The 12,952-nt window shown below is 41.9% G+C and overlaps 1 protein-coding gene across 1 annotated transcript in view; it reads left to right on the top strand.

Annotated features, from left to right (window-relative positions):
* Window positions 1–836: 836 nt before the first annotated feature.
* Window positions 837–12,952, top strand: part of FBXO30 (F-box protein 30) — a 33,738-nt gene continuing 21,622 nt past the window's right edge. Inside the window, exons 1-2 of the mRNA XM_014531288.1 lie at window positions 837–843; window positions 5,315–5,330. The gene's annotated coding sequence lies outside the window, so the exon portion shown is untranslated. The remainder of the gene's footprint in view (window positions 844–5,314; window positions 5,331–12,952) is intronic.

Here is a 12,952-nt window from a genome sequence, read left to right as displayed (position 1 = left end):
TTCAATCCCCCATTTTTATAAAACCCACTATGATCTTTCTACCCGAGTTCTGAGTAGTGAGGAGACTGCTTCCATGAGGAGACATAAAAAGCATGCACTGACTTCTTTGCATAGATGGAACTTGAAGTTCTGTGGGGGGTGTGTGTGTGTGTGTGTGTGTGTGAGATCCGAACATCTAAAATGAGATCTACCTCGTAACGAAAGTTTAAGTGCACACTACAGTAGTGTTAACTATAGGCACAGTGTTGCACGGCAGATCTCTACAGCTTATTCATCTTGTATAACTAAAACTCATACCCATTGTCCATCAGCTCCCCATTGCCCACTCTCCCAGCCCTAGCAACCACCTGAGTATATATCCAAAAGAATTGAAATCAGGATCTTGAAGAGATATCTAAATGCCCACGTTCATTACAGCATCATTCATAATAGCATGATATGGAAACAACCTAAATGTCCACTGATAGATGAATGGATAAAGAAAATGTGGTAGATGAATAGGACAAAATATTTTTCATCCTTAACAAAGAGGAAAACCCTGCCATTTGCAACAATATGGATGAATCTGGAGGCCATTATGCCAAGTAAAATAAGACAGTTGCAATACAAATGCTGCATGATTCCATTTATATGAGGTATCTAAGATAAATGAAAACATTTTTAATTGTACAAATAACCTTTTAAAAATAGAAATCCCTCATTGTATGGAATGTTTTTTAAATGCAAAAAAAATATCTTTGTTAGAGAAGCCAAGACAAATATGGAAACTCGGCATGAGTTACTTTTTAAATTCCCAGATGGTTTTGAGCACACCCGCTGACATCTTAATTGGAAATCCATCATGTCTGGCATCAGTCCGTACTTCCAGACACTTGATCCACCACTAAGCTGATTTTAGCTTGATATTAGGGTATGTAGCCCTGAGCTTCTGAGCCATTATTAACACAGAAATACCACACAGTCTTACATTAACCTAAAAAATGTGAGGTGTCCAATACAAGCCATAGAACTCTGTAAATTTCTGCCATGTGTTGTTGCTATCTGTATTTAAAAATGGTCATTGCCTTTTGCTTTTATAGCTTTCTCTTCTATTCTGTATGGCCATACCTATTGCATGAGTTTTATTTCATGTACCCTTGCTTCAAATCTTGAAAATTCAAATGTACAATAAATAATTTAAATGTAAAAAAAGAAAATTCAAATGTATTCATAGGGGAAGATAGTAGACATTTTTATAGGATCTTATTACAGGGTACTTAATAATTTTATCCTACAAGGTCCTATTATAATGGAGTCACTTTTATCAACTAAAACATAATTTTCCCAGTGTATCTAGTCCTGCAGCTTTCAGTATGTCTCTGTTCTTCATTCCCAAGAGAGTCAGGGAAGACCAAAGGCTGAGCGAGGAAGCCAGGGCCACAGGCTCAGGGTCACGACCAAACCAGTGGACCCTGGCCAACCTGGCCCAGGCCGGAGCGGAGTCAGCCAGCAGCAGCCATGCCAGAAAGCTGGCATGGGAGCATGGGTCATGCAGCCAGAGGCGATCAGGTTGGGGGAGGTCAAGGCAGAGTGCAGCTTCTCCAAGTTCACAGGACGGAAGGCTAGGCCCTGGCCCTGCCTTTCCCGTGACCAGGCATTCTAAACGGGGTTGTATTTCAGGGGCTGACTCCAGTGGCATTGCTTTTCCTTCCCCGCCTCCAGTGCTTCTGAATTACAGTAAATTCCTTAGTTTCTGTCCCTTCAGCAGCTCCTTCTGAGTCTAAAGTTGATATTAATATTAAGGAAATATTTAACTGATATTAATTGGAGCAAATTGCAGAAACGTGATCAGTGAACGATTTGAATTGACTTCTGTGAAGGATGTGGGATTTTTCCAAGCTTAAATGTCTTCTTTCTAAACATGATAACAAAGATTTTTTTTCTTTTATTGAAAAATAATACATTATGTTTCTTTCTTGTGTGGTTTATGGCATGCTTTGTTATTTAAATGGATTTGTGAATGAAATAGGACACATAAAGTCATTGTAGATGCCCACCAACGCTGTAGATGCCTTTTCTGTCCCACTGAACCCCCCTGTCCTTGACCCACAAATCCCTGATGCCTGTGGGGTGAGTTCGGTATCTAGTTTTAATCTTTTCATCACCAAAATCCTCTTTAATCCTCTTTCTTCTTCTCTCCATACACACAGAGACTCCACGTTTTAAACAATTTCATTGTCACTGTGAAAAGGTATAATTTCACTTACAAGCAAGAAAACTTGACCTTTTGTTAGCCTGTATATGATGTGTAGCGATGATACAGATATAGGGTGGGCTGGGCCACCACATCTGGAATTTCTCCTTGTGAGCTGCACAAGTCCAGAAAGAAAACATCCTAAACACTCTGAAAAAGGAGGTATTGATTCCCTATGGTACGTCGTTCTTTTTAGTGCAAGATGCTGCATCACTGTGGTACAGGTGCCACTTTGTAGGTTTGCTGAGTCCTGGGTGCTCTGACTACAATAATTAACACCGTGTCCTCGGGCATTTAGAGTCGGCCTTTAGTGTTTTCATTTATAAAATCGTGGGTTAATCACTTCTTAGATGTTGGGGTCCAGCCCCAACAGGTCCAGGGGTCCCCAAAGGTGTGGACGGAGTTGGCGAAGAAGGAATGGCACGGAGACAGCGTTCAGTTGATCAGCAGCCTAGCCAGGATCTCTAGCCAAGTTCTGTCTAGGATCTCCAGCCAAGTTCTGGCTAGGATCTCCAGCAAAGTTCTGGTTTGGAACTCCAGCGAAGTTCTGGTCTGGATCTCCAGCAAAGTTCTGGCTAGGATCTCCAACACTTAGGTACAATTGATTTGCTCACCTTGTTCCTGAAACAGGGCAACTACAGAATCAAAAGATCCCAACTCTACCTCCACTTCAGTGCTGTGACACCTGGAGGCAGGGCTCGCTTAAACGCTCTTTCTCCCTCTTTCCCCAAATGCTAAGTAGGGGTAACTCACAGGACGCATAGTGACATTATAGTAACTGGTTATAAAAATGAATTAAAATAATTTAAAATGTAGTATATAATGTGAGGGGCTCTTCACCTAAAGTAGCTAATCAAAATAACTGCACTTAGAAAGATAAATGCAATACCTGACATTTCTGGGGAAAGAACTTGCCTCTGTTAGTGAAAATAGCAAAACCAAGCAATGGTGTCCAGAATTTCAGTAGCGGAGGGTCAAAGTAAGAATATTTTTCCTGAGCTGGAGTGTGAGCCAGTCCCATCTCTTTGGCTCAGGGCAGCTGCTCTTACTTCAGCAAAGTTTGGCCAAGGCTGGAAGTTATTTTGGATATTCCCAGGTTTGCTTATGCCCCAGGGGTCCATAGGGAATAAAGAGGATTTTCTTGACCAGATCCTCTCAGTCAATTCTATTACCATCCACCTACTCCCTATCCCTGATCCTGAGATCCATATCTTTTTCACACATCTTAGGTTGCTTCAATGTGGCTTTTTATATTACGCCATGCAACCATTAGATCAGGTGCATTGATGTTGACATACTTCACATTAAGACCAGTCCTGAAAAGTGCTATTTGCCTTCTGTCTCTTTCTGAAGCCTGCTTTCCTCTATTTCACAAATGTTTATGTTCTATAACAAATATTAAAAGCATGTAACCAAATGTGAAAGCAACTGAAAGTTATTTAAGTGCTGAGGCATCAGGCAGTTCTATTTCTCCAAGGAACATTATTGTAACCTCATTAAGGAAGGGAAGAGATGCAAGTATATGTTGCTTATAATATTTCTCTACATAAGATGTACTGAGGAGAGGGCTAGCAGAATCAGGGTGTGGCCAGCTTGTTCAACTTGAGGCAGACGTGGGGACAGATGCACACAAAGAAGGTGACGCAAGGCAGTTGGGTTGCGGTGACAGGCTTTAACGAATGACCTATGTAGGGTTGCTTCAGATGGTTCCATTTCAGGTTGGAAATAAAATTAAGCATCCCGTAAATGAACTGCAAGTCAATTTAGGGTTAATTTAGTTTTTGTATGAGTATATTTGTTTTCAGTCTCTTGTTAATTAAATCACAGTGTGTGGGAGTCAGGTCCTATACTCAGGCCATGGCTCAGAAATTGGTTTTACTGTCTTTTCTACTAATAAAATATGGATGACATGAAATGTCATAATGCCTTGGGGAACATAAAATGCTAGTGAAGACTTCTGTGAAAAGGATATCAAGGGCAATTAACTTTGGTTCTTCCTTTGTGTCCAGAAACTCAATAAAATTTCTACATTATAATAGGACCTGGGAATATCAAGGCAAATTGAAGATGATGATGTCAGAATTGTATCTTATGCAGATCTGATTATACTTAATGTGCAATTCATATGAAAACAAAGAAACAGATACAGACTTAGGATTGTTGGGTAGATTTAGCTTCCCTCTATAGACTACAGATGGAAAAAATAGAAGGTAAACTTTCAGATCTAAATTTGGAGGCCTCCACCTCCCCTTTCACCATCCTGAGGGCCTGAGTACCTCTCATTCCCATGCTTCAGATCTTCTTCTGCTACCATCATCCTTCTAAATAAAGTACCTATTTGAGGGTTATATGCCTTTTAATAGGTGGTTCTAGAAGATCTCACAACCATCAAAGGCTCACATTCATAGTTCTGTTTTCCACTCAGAGGACTGCTCTTTCACATAGCTGCATTGACTTCAAACCTCCCAACCTTGAGAGAAAGAAGACACGTACCTCTCCCAGAGTTTTGTTTTCCTCAAGGGAGAGTCAGTCGAGAGAGAAACCATGGGGCCATTTGCCAGACCCTAGCTTTGCTTTGTGAGCTGATAGAAATGGAGAACATTCTCATCCCTTAATCCTTGGATTCCTGGAGGAGAGAATTAGAAAGGCCCACTCTTGCTTTCTAGGTCTTACTGTTCTCTCATCCATCCTCAGAAAGACATCTAATTCTCCTTTTGTTTGGGAAACTCCCCAAAGGCTGCATTTTTTACTAGTACTACCAAGATTTCTGTGACAGAGGCTTTCCCACTACAATGACTTGACCTACTTTGAGGGATCATTAATATCAACTCATAATTATTGCTTTGCTTACACATATTTTTTTTCCCTAGCCCCATCTTCCACATTTTGAACACATCCTGAGTTGTTTGTATAACTGAATATAAGTGAAAGTAATGCTGGTTAGCTTACTTATTCAGGAAATATTTTGTCTTAGCATCATGACAAGTTAACTTAGCTTATTATCTCAGATATTTCACTGGAGTGGAAAATAATCTGTTGACCCTGAGGATCAGTTTGCCCCTGCTCCCAGAAATGTATAAGGTCAGTCAAAGGAAAGGTCTGTGAAAACTCCGCTGCCATCTCAAAGTATGAAGTAATGGCAATCCATAGCAGACTGTCTCTAGGCCATTTAAGGTAACCAGATTGATACTATGAGGCTTAATGAAAAGATTCAGCTACAAATCTTCTTCTTTTTTTAAAGTCCTCATCTGAGGATGTTTTTCCATTGAGTTTTAGAAAAATATCAATGTAAGAGAAACACATTGGTTGGTTGTCTCCTGCACATGCCCTGACCAGGGCCTGGGGCGGGGAGGAGACTGCAACCAAGGTATGTGCCCTTGACTGGGATTGAACCCAAGACCCTTCAGTCCTCAGGCCGACACTCTATCCACTGAGCCAAACTGGCTAGGTATCAGCTACAAATATTATTGGTAAGACTCATCACCCTGCAGAGCCTCATCTCACAGACTGGCTCAGTTGTTTCTGGGTTTTCCCAGGGAGGTTTGTCACATGTGCTCAAGAATAAATCCACTAATATTCTTCTCTAGTTTCTACTTCATTGCCCACTTCCTCTAGAGAAAGGCTGAGCCTCTGCCCTTCATGAGGACATGGCACCCATGGCTTCCATATGTATCCCTGTAGCTCTGTCAGGCTCCACAGCTAAGTTGCCCAATGATAGTACACAAGTGGGAATGAATTTCCCTCTGCCCAACACAATCTCACAATTTGTCCCTTGAGCCTGAAGCAACACTGAAATAGCTCTCTGAGCTTCTGCCTATTACACCTTTCTCGCTAAGATGCCTGACTTCACTTCTGGGATCTGACTGAGGAAAAGTTGCCAACACTAATGAGTTGTCTATGTGCCAGGCACTGTACGAAGCACTTTACATGAATTATCTCATTTAAGTCTCACAATAGGCTACGTTGGTGGTGGTGATGGGACGCGGGTGGGGTGGGGCAGTACTATTATCTTTTCCATTTTAGAAATGAGAAAAGTAAGTTGTGGCATATTCATTATCTATTGTTATACAACAAATGACCACAAACTTAGAGGCTTAAAACAACAAACACTTATTATGTCACATTTTCTTTTCTTTTTTAAAATATATTTTTGATTTCAGAGAGGAAGGGAGAGGGAGAAAGAAATAGAAACATCAATGATGAGAGAGAATCATTGATCGGCTGCCTCCTGCAGGCCCCCTACTGGGGATTGAGGCTGTTACCTGGGCATAGGCCCTGATGCGGAATCAAACCGTGACCTCCTGGTTCATAAGTCAATGCTCAACCACTGAGCCACACCGATCGAGCTTATGTCATATTTTCTATGAAGCATGACTTAGTGGGCCTCTGCTTCAAGGCCTCCCATGAGTTTGCAATCAATGTGTTGTTTAGGGGTCAGGTCTCATCTGAAGGCCCAAGTGGAAAAGGATCTGCTTCCAATCTCACAAACATGATTGTTGACTAGATTCAGTTCCTTTGGGACATTGAATTGAGGGCCTCAATTCCAAGCTGGCTATCATCCAGTGGACACCCTCAGCTCCTGTCACATGGGCCTCCCCAACATGACAACTTGTTTCATCAAGCCTACAAGGGGAGGTCTGCCAGCAAGACAAAAGTCAGTCTTTTGTAACCTAATTATGGAAGTGACAGCCAAACACTTTGACATATTCTGTTGGATAGAAGCAAGTCACAGCTTCTGTCCACACTTAAGAATTACACAAAAGTGTGCATGTTAGGATACATAAGTCATTGGGGGCCATCTTAGAGTCTGTGTGCCACATCGAGAGGGTAAGTAACTTACTGTCTTATCCTGTTCCAGCAGCTATAACAACATAATGAAAAACAATTTTTCTTACAGTTCTGGAGGCTGGGAAGTCCAAGATCATGACACTTGTAGATTTAGTGTTTGGTAAGAGCCCACTTCACTATAACCTTACATGGCAGAAATGGCAAGGAATTTCTGTGGGGTCTCTTCTATAGGGGCACTAATCTCATTATTGAGGGCTCTACCCCCATAATCTTGACACTTCCTAAAGACCCCACCTCCCAATATCATCATATTGGGGATTAGGTCTCAACCTATGAATTTTGGAGAAATAAAAACATTTAATCTATAACACTTACCTAAGGATTATCAGCTAATAGGCAATTAAGCCAATATTTGAGCACAACAAAATATAGCTCCAGAGGAAAGTAAGACTCAAAAGCTTTTGGAAACCAGGCTACCCATAGAAACAAGAATATACTTCTGATTTATCACCTTTTGGATGTGTCACTAAAACAAGGGTTGCTGAAGATGCAGGCTTTTTTTTTATGTGTGTGGTTGTTAATTTTAATCCCTGCACGTTTTCAAAAAACTTGTGCATTATGTGGTTTTAACACAATTATTTAGATTTCCATGAGCTTTAAAAAAATAATCAGAAGATAAGATGACACTATTTCTTCCATGTTCCTGTGGCAACAGGTGTTGACTAGAGCTAAGTAACAACTTAATAAATAATGTGCTTGTCTGATCACAACTCACTTTTTGTCACTTGCACGGCCTTTAGCTGTAGGCATTTGACTTTGCTACCACTGCAATTGAACAGAGAGTACAGTAGTCCTGAGAACTGAATTGTGAGTTCATTTATGGGGAAAATTAAAAGTGGTTTCTCCCAGATATCTGACATATCAAAAATTTTTGAATAATGTTAAATTTACATAGAAATTGGATATTATCCCCAAAATGTGCTGTTAGTGTAGCAAAGTTACATATATATTTATAAACAATTGCTTATGAGGACATCTTTATTACCCCACTACCTGCTTATCTGAGCATACACATACTAGTTCTACCTAGTGGTAGTTACCTCAAATGTAAATACAACCCCTTAGAGACACTCAGCAACCCTTCTGGGAATAGAATTATTTATTTGTTCCTTTATTTTGGTCAATGAATATATATGTTGTTATTTCTAGGCACCATGTTAATCTAATTATAATAATTCAAGTTGTGAAACATTGAAATGCATACAATAGGTCATTTCAACAATATCTTATAGCAAGCTTGTGGTATAAGGAACAAAATCTGGGTCTTCTACTTTATCCAACATTCCAGGCTGCCTTGGTTAAAATTCCCTTCATTATTTATGTAAAACTACAAGGTTGATTTGGGGTTATGAACATTATCCTTGGCAGGCTGATTCTAAATTACCATATAAGTGTGTTAATTGTCATATTCTTCATACTTCAAATACACTTATATGGGAAATATAAATACTAGCACAGCCATTAGAGTCTAAACTCTGGCAATTAGGTGATTCAAACTGGCTCTTTCTCTCTTGTAATTCCTTAGTAGCATATTATAAAAGAGGAATGGTATTTCCCACCTCAGTCCCAGTTGGTAATTCTGATTGTCCCATGATTTCACAGCTGCGAATCAACCCCCACCCTCTCACACTTGTCTCTGGCTAATGATGCTTTCTTTAATTAGCACATGACTTAAACTTTCGTTCTGACTTATCTGTTGCTTTGGTCGCCGGGCTACCTGAGTGCAAGCTGGTCTAATTGGGAAAGAAAAAGTACTTGAACATTGATGCTACTTGTCCTGACATTGAACAAAAGGAAGAGCAATTTGTCTGGTTGCTGAATTTGCTTTCGTTATCAACCGAATTTGCATTCTCTGACAACTTCTCTCCCTTACAATCTGTCTAGGCTTTGTGCTTCTATTTGTGGGGTTTTTCCCTTTGGTTCTTATGTCTTCCCCGACTTGAGAGTGGCTTCTAGAAAAAGCTACGAGGAGCTATGCTTTGTCAAAGCCTGTGTGAGACGGCCTGCAGAGGGGGATTTGAGGAGATACAAGACCTTGCTCTTTAAGGTCAAACCATTACTGACCTTTCCTCCTTTTTTACTCTAAACTCCCAGGTTCCCTGTCACCCTCTGGATGGTTAAGCCACACAGACGATAGCTTTGCTCTAGAAGTCTATGTCAAATACATGTATATTAGAGAGGAGAGCCTACTTGAGGAACCTCATGATCTCTGACATGCTCTCTTCTTGCCCCTGATAAATTTCCCTGAAAAGTCACCAAGGAAAGGTTCTCTGAGGAGTTAGAATATGAAACAGGAAATGAAAATGGGGATAGGATGAAATGGGAGAAATACACATTTTGTTTTTGAAATGACCAATATTCATTATCTCTAATATTCATGGTGGTAGATACTGTGGGGAGATATAAATGCAGTGAAAAACAGGCTTCCATGGGTTTGGAGATGATCTGTAAGCTGACCTACAGATAGCAGTGAAAGAGGTGAAGCAGGTAATAGTCTCATGATGTGCATGTCAAAGTGTTGAACATAGATAAGAAATGCTATACAGTCCCTCAGAGAGATAATGAGATTAGAGCTGTAGAATGAAGAAGGAGGAAGGTCAGGCACAATCATTATGTGAGCACCAGGCAACTTGGAACTGGACTGTACAGTGTTCGCTGGAGAAATGAAGGAAACTAATCAGGCTAGAATGAAAGCTTGACTTTGAGCAATTGAAGACAGGAGTTAAGACTTCACCCTGTGGGCATGAGATAGCCATCACAGATATCGGAATAGAGAAATGGATGTCTTAGGAAGAACTATGTTGGTGGTGAGTTTGAAGCAGGAAACACTGGAGGAGGAAAGACTGGTTAGGCAATGGCAGAAATTCAGATTTGTCTAGGATGGTAACTAGGAATAAATGTGAAAGAGGAAGAAAGGATTTTATTTTTCCTGAACATGGGAAATTATTGAGATGGAATGAGCAAAGAAGACTGTGAGGTGTACAGCCTGACTCAACGTGAGGGGGGTGGGTGGGGACCTAGTGTCAGATGACTTAGTAAAGGGGAAAGCCCCAGATTTCAGTAAGCACAATCATGGAATCAAGAGATTTTTAAAGCTGGAAAGGGCTTTAGAGATCATCTACTGTAGCCTTTTCATCTTATCGGAGGGCAAATGAGGCCAAGGGAAGTATGTAACTCAATCCAGGGCAGTGGTGACTCAGTCCAGGACAGTGAGCAGACTATGGCAAGAGTTTAGCTGCACCCACGTCTTCTCCCACCAGCTCATCCGGCCTGCTTCACTATCCTTTCTGACTAGTTCTCTGGATAGTCAGTCTCAAACTGTAGACTGAGGACCACAGCCCATATGCAGCCAAATAAAACAAAATAGAAAAATTGGGTGGAATTTTCCAAAAAGCTCAATTTATTCATTTAAAGAACTTTATTCTGTGATTCTATCCTTCCTAAAATATGGTGTGAAAATCTTTTGTTTATGAAATGCCACACTGATGATACAGAATTTTTGGACTGGAACCCGGATTCTTTGTCCACCGGAGTTGAAGAATGAATCCATGAACAGAGGATAGTATAGCAAAGGTGGAGATTTATTGAAGAACAAGTACAGGCTCCCACGTGGGGAGAGGGAAAGAGCCCCACAGAATGGATTCCTACGTGGGGAGAGGGAAAGGGTCCCACAAAGTTCCTTTTCCCTATGGCTTATAAAGGCTGCAGATCCTGGTGCCTTGATATCCCCTCTGATTGGTCACTATTCTCTTAGACTGGTTACTATAGTAACTCCTGAGCTCAAAGGTCGAACCTCACATGGGACATGTAAAGTTCTCCCCCCCACTCCTTCCTTATTGTTTTCCTATTCCATTTGGGCTTTCTTCTCCTTCTGGATGAAGGGCTTCCTTCCCTTTATTTTGTAAATATAGACCTTTTGCTGTTCCCAGCTCCTTCATTCTATGGAAATGTACCTGTTGCAGCTTTTCAGCTTCCCTATTCTATGGAAATATACCTTCTGCTGTTTTGCAGCCCAGTACTTTTTCCATGGTCCCCTTGATTTCTAAAATTTCCTAAAACTTGTCTTTTTCACTCCTAAAAATTCCTGTTTCACTGATATGTGTGGTACAATTTTTACTGTCTTTCTTAGCACAATAAAAAGCTAGTAATCTAAGTACATTCCTTTCTTTTATTTTAAACTGGTCTTTAAAATCTAAAAGTCTTAGAGTCATTTCTCTGCAGGATGGCAAATCTATCTTTCCCAAGACTTACCAAGACTTGGGGGTAAAAATGTAGCCACACAAAGGATTACATAACAGTTTTCCTGTCTCTGCCCTCATCCACAAGGACAGGATTACAGCATCCTCTTTATCACAATTCCCTCTCTCGCTAGGTCTGGGCAGGAGTCCACGAAATGATACTGGGTTAGGAGTGAGGGGATAAGGGTCATTCATCACCTAGAACTCTGAATCACTGTCCCTTCTGTCCCTCGGCCTTAGACCAAGGCTTGGTGGTACTAGCAGGGTAAATGGACCCAATTGTTTGATTATGGCCACATGATATTTCTTCAGTCTGCAGTCATTTGTAAAGCATCCTGCAAAAGCACTCCAAGCCACCTTTTCGCCTAGATTGCCTCGCTTTTCCTATGGAGATTACCTCGCTGCTGCAGTCCCTCAGAGAAGTAGACCTTGGTGGATTGCCCCATCAGGGCTCCAGAAAAACTTCCAGATGCCTCAATCTGTTGGCAGCAGGTGTGAGATCGGTGGAGTCAGACTAGACCTTGGTTCGGCAACCTTGGTACTTGAGTTCTGGCTAGGAAAAAATTCAGAGCCAAGACTCAAACTATAAGAGAAGGTTTATTTAGAAAATACAGAGGTAGAAGAAATGAACTCAGAGAACAAATTTCAGTGACAAAGGAAGGGCCCTTGGAGCTTAGGAGAAAGGAAGGTGAGGGTAATGTCCCTGGGGGTAAGGAGGAAGAAGAGGTAGGGAGGAAGAAGAGGGAGATGGGGAGGGGAAAGGCTATGCTCCTGGATTTTAGGGCAGGTCCCAGGGAAGGATCTCATTAGAATTTTCATCAGCTTTCCAGGTAAGTCCTTTCAGGGTTTGGTCTGCACAAATTGGTCAGCACCATTATTGAATGCAACTGGTGCTGAAGTCAGCCATGGCATAGCTTGTATGTTGTTTGAGCCTGGAGCTGAAATACAACTGAGGCCATGGTATTTCTAGGGAGAAAAGGTCAGAGGGTCAAAACCCCATGACCAGAGGTAAGCCAGGGGAGGCTCCATGACTAGACATATGCCAGGGGAGGGAAGATTACCCTGGGACCGAGGTCCTTGTCTTCCCAGTTTGCCCAATGCTAGCAACCCGGGGCTTTCCGCTCTGGTGATCTTTTGCACCTGGCCCATCTTCCTTCATCTGCTCATGTCTGTCTGCCTGCCTGCCTCCCACAAATCCTGAGCTGAGCTCAGTCCACGGCGAGGTAGAGGACAAGGGTCAGGGCACTAAGTCACAGGACTTGGGCACATTGAGTTTAGCAGGCAGCAAGGCCTGTGGCAGCGATCACTGAAGATTCAGCGAAAGCTGCCCGGTTTCCTCCGATATTTGACCCTAAGGGGAAGAGCCCTGCACCAACAGCGAAGGGACCTGGGCTGCCACGCCTACACTTCAGGGAAGTAAACAAATCACTCCACTTGGGCCTGTTTCCTCATTTCCAAAATTACGCGTCTAGGACTGCTTCCCTGAATACACGAGTCTACAAATAGGATTTGGAAGCACAGCCTAAAGGAGCCACGCGGAGCCCAGTGGGAACCTCCCGCAGGTCTCGCCCAGCCCCAGACTCTGCAAACCCGACTCCCCGCTGGGGGTGTCCGTCGGAGGCGTGCGCGCCCC

The sequence above is a fragment of the Myotis brandtii genome, unplaced genomic scaffold, assembly GCF_000412655.1.
Source record: "Myotis brandtii unplaced genomic scaffold, ASM41265v1 scaffold8, whole genome shotgun sequence".
In the NCBI taxonomy this organism is placed as follows: domain Eukaryota; kingdom Metazoa; phylum Chordata; class Mammalia; order Chiroptera; family Vespertilionidae; genus Myotis; species Myotis brandtii.
This window is presented reverse-complemented; position numbering and strand designations above follow the sequence as displayed.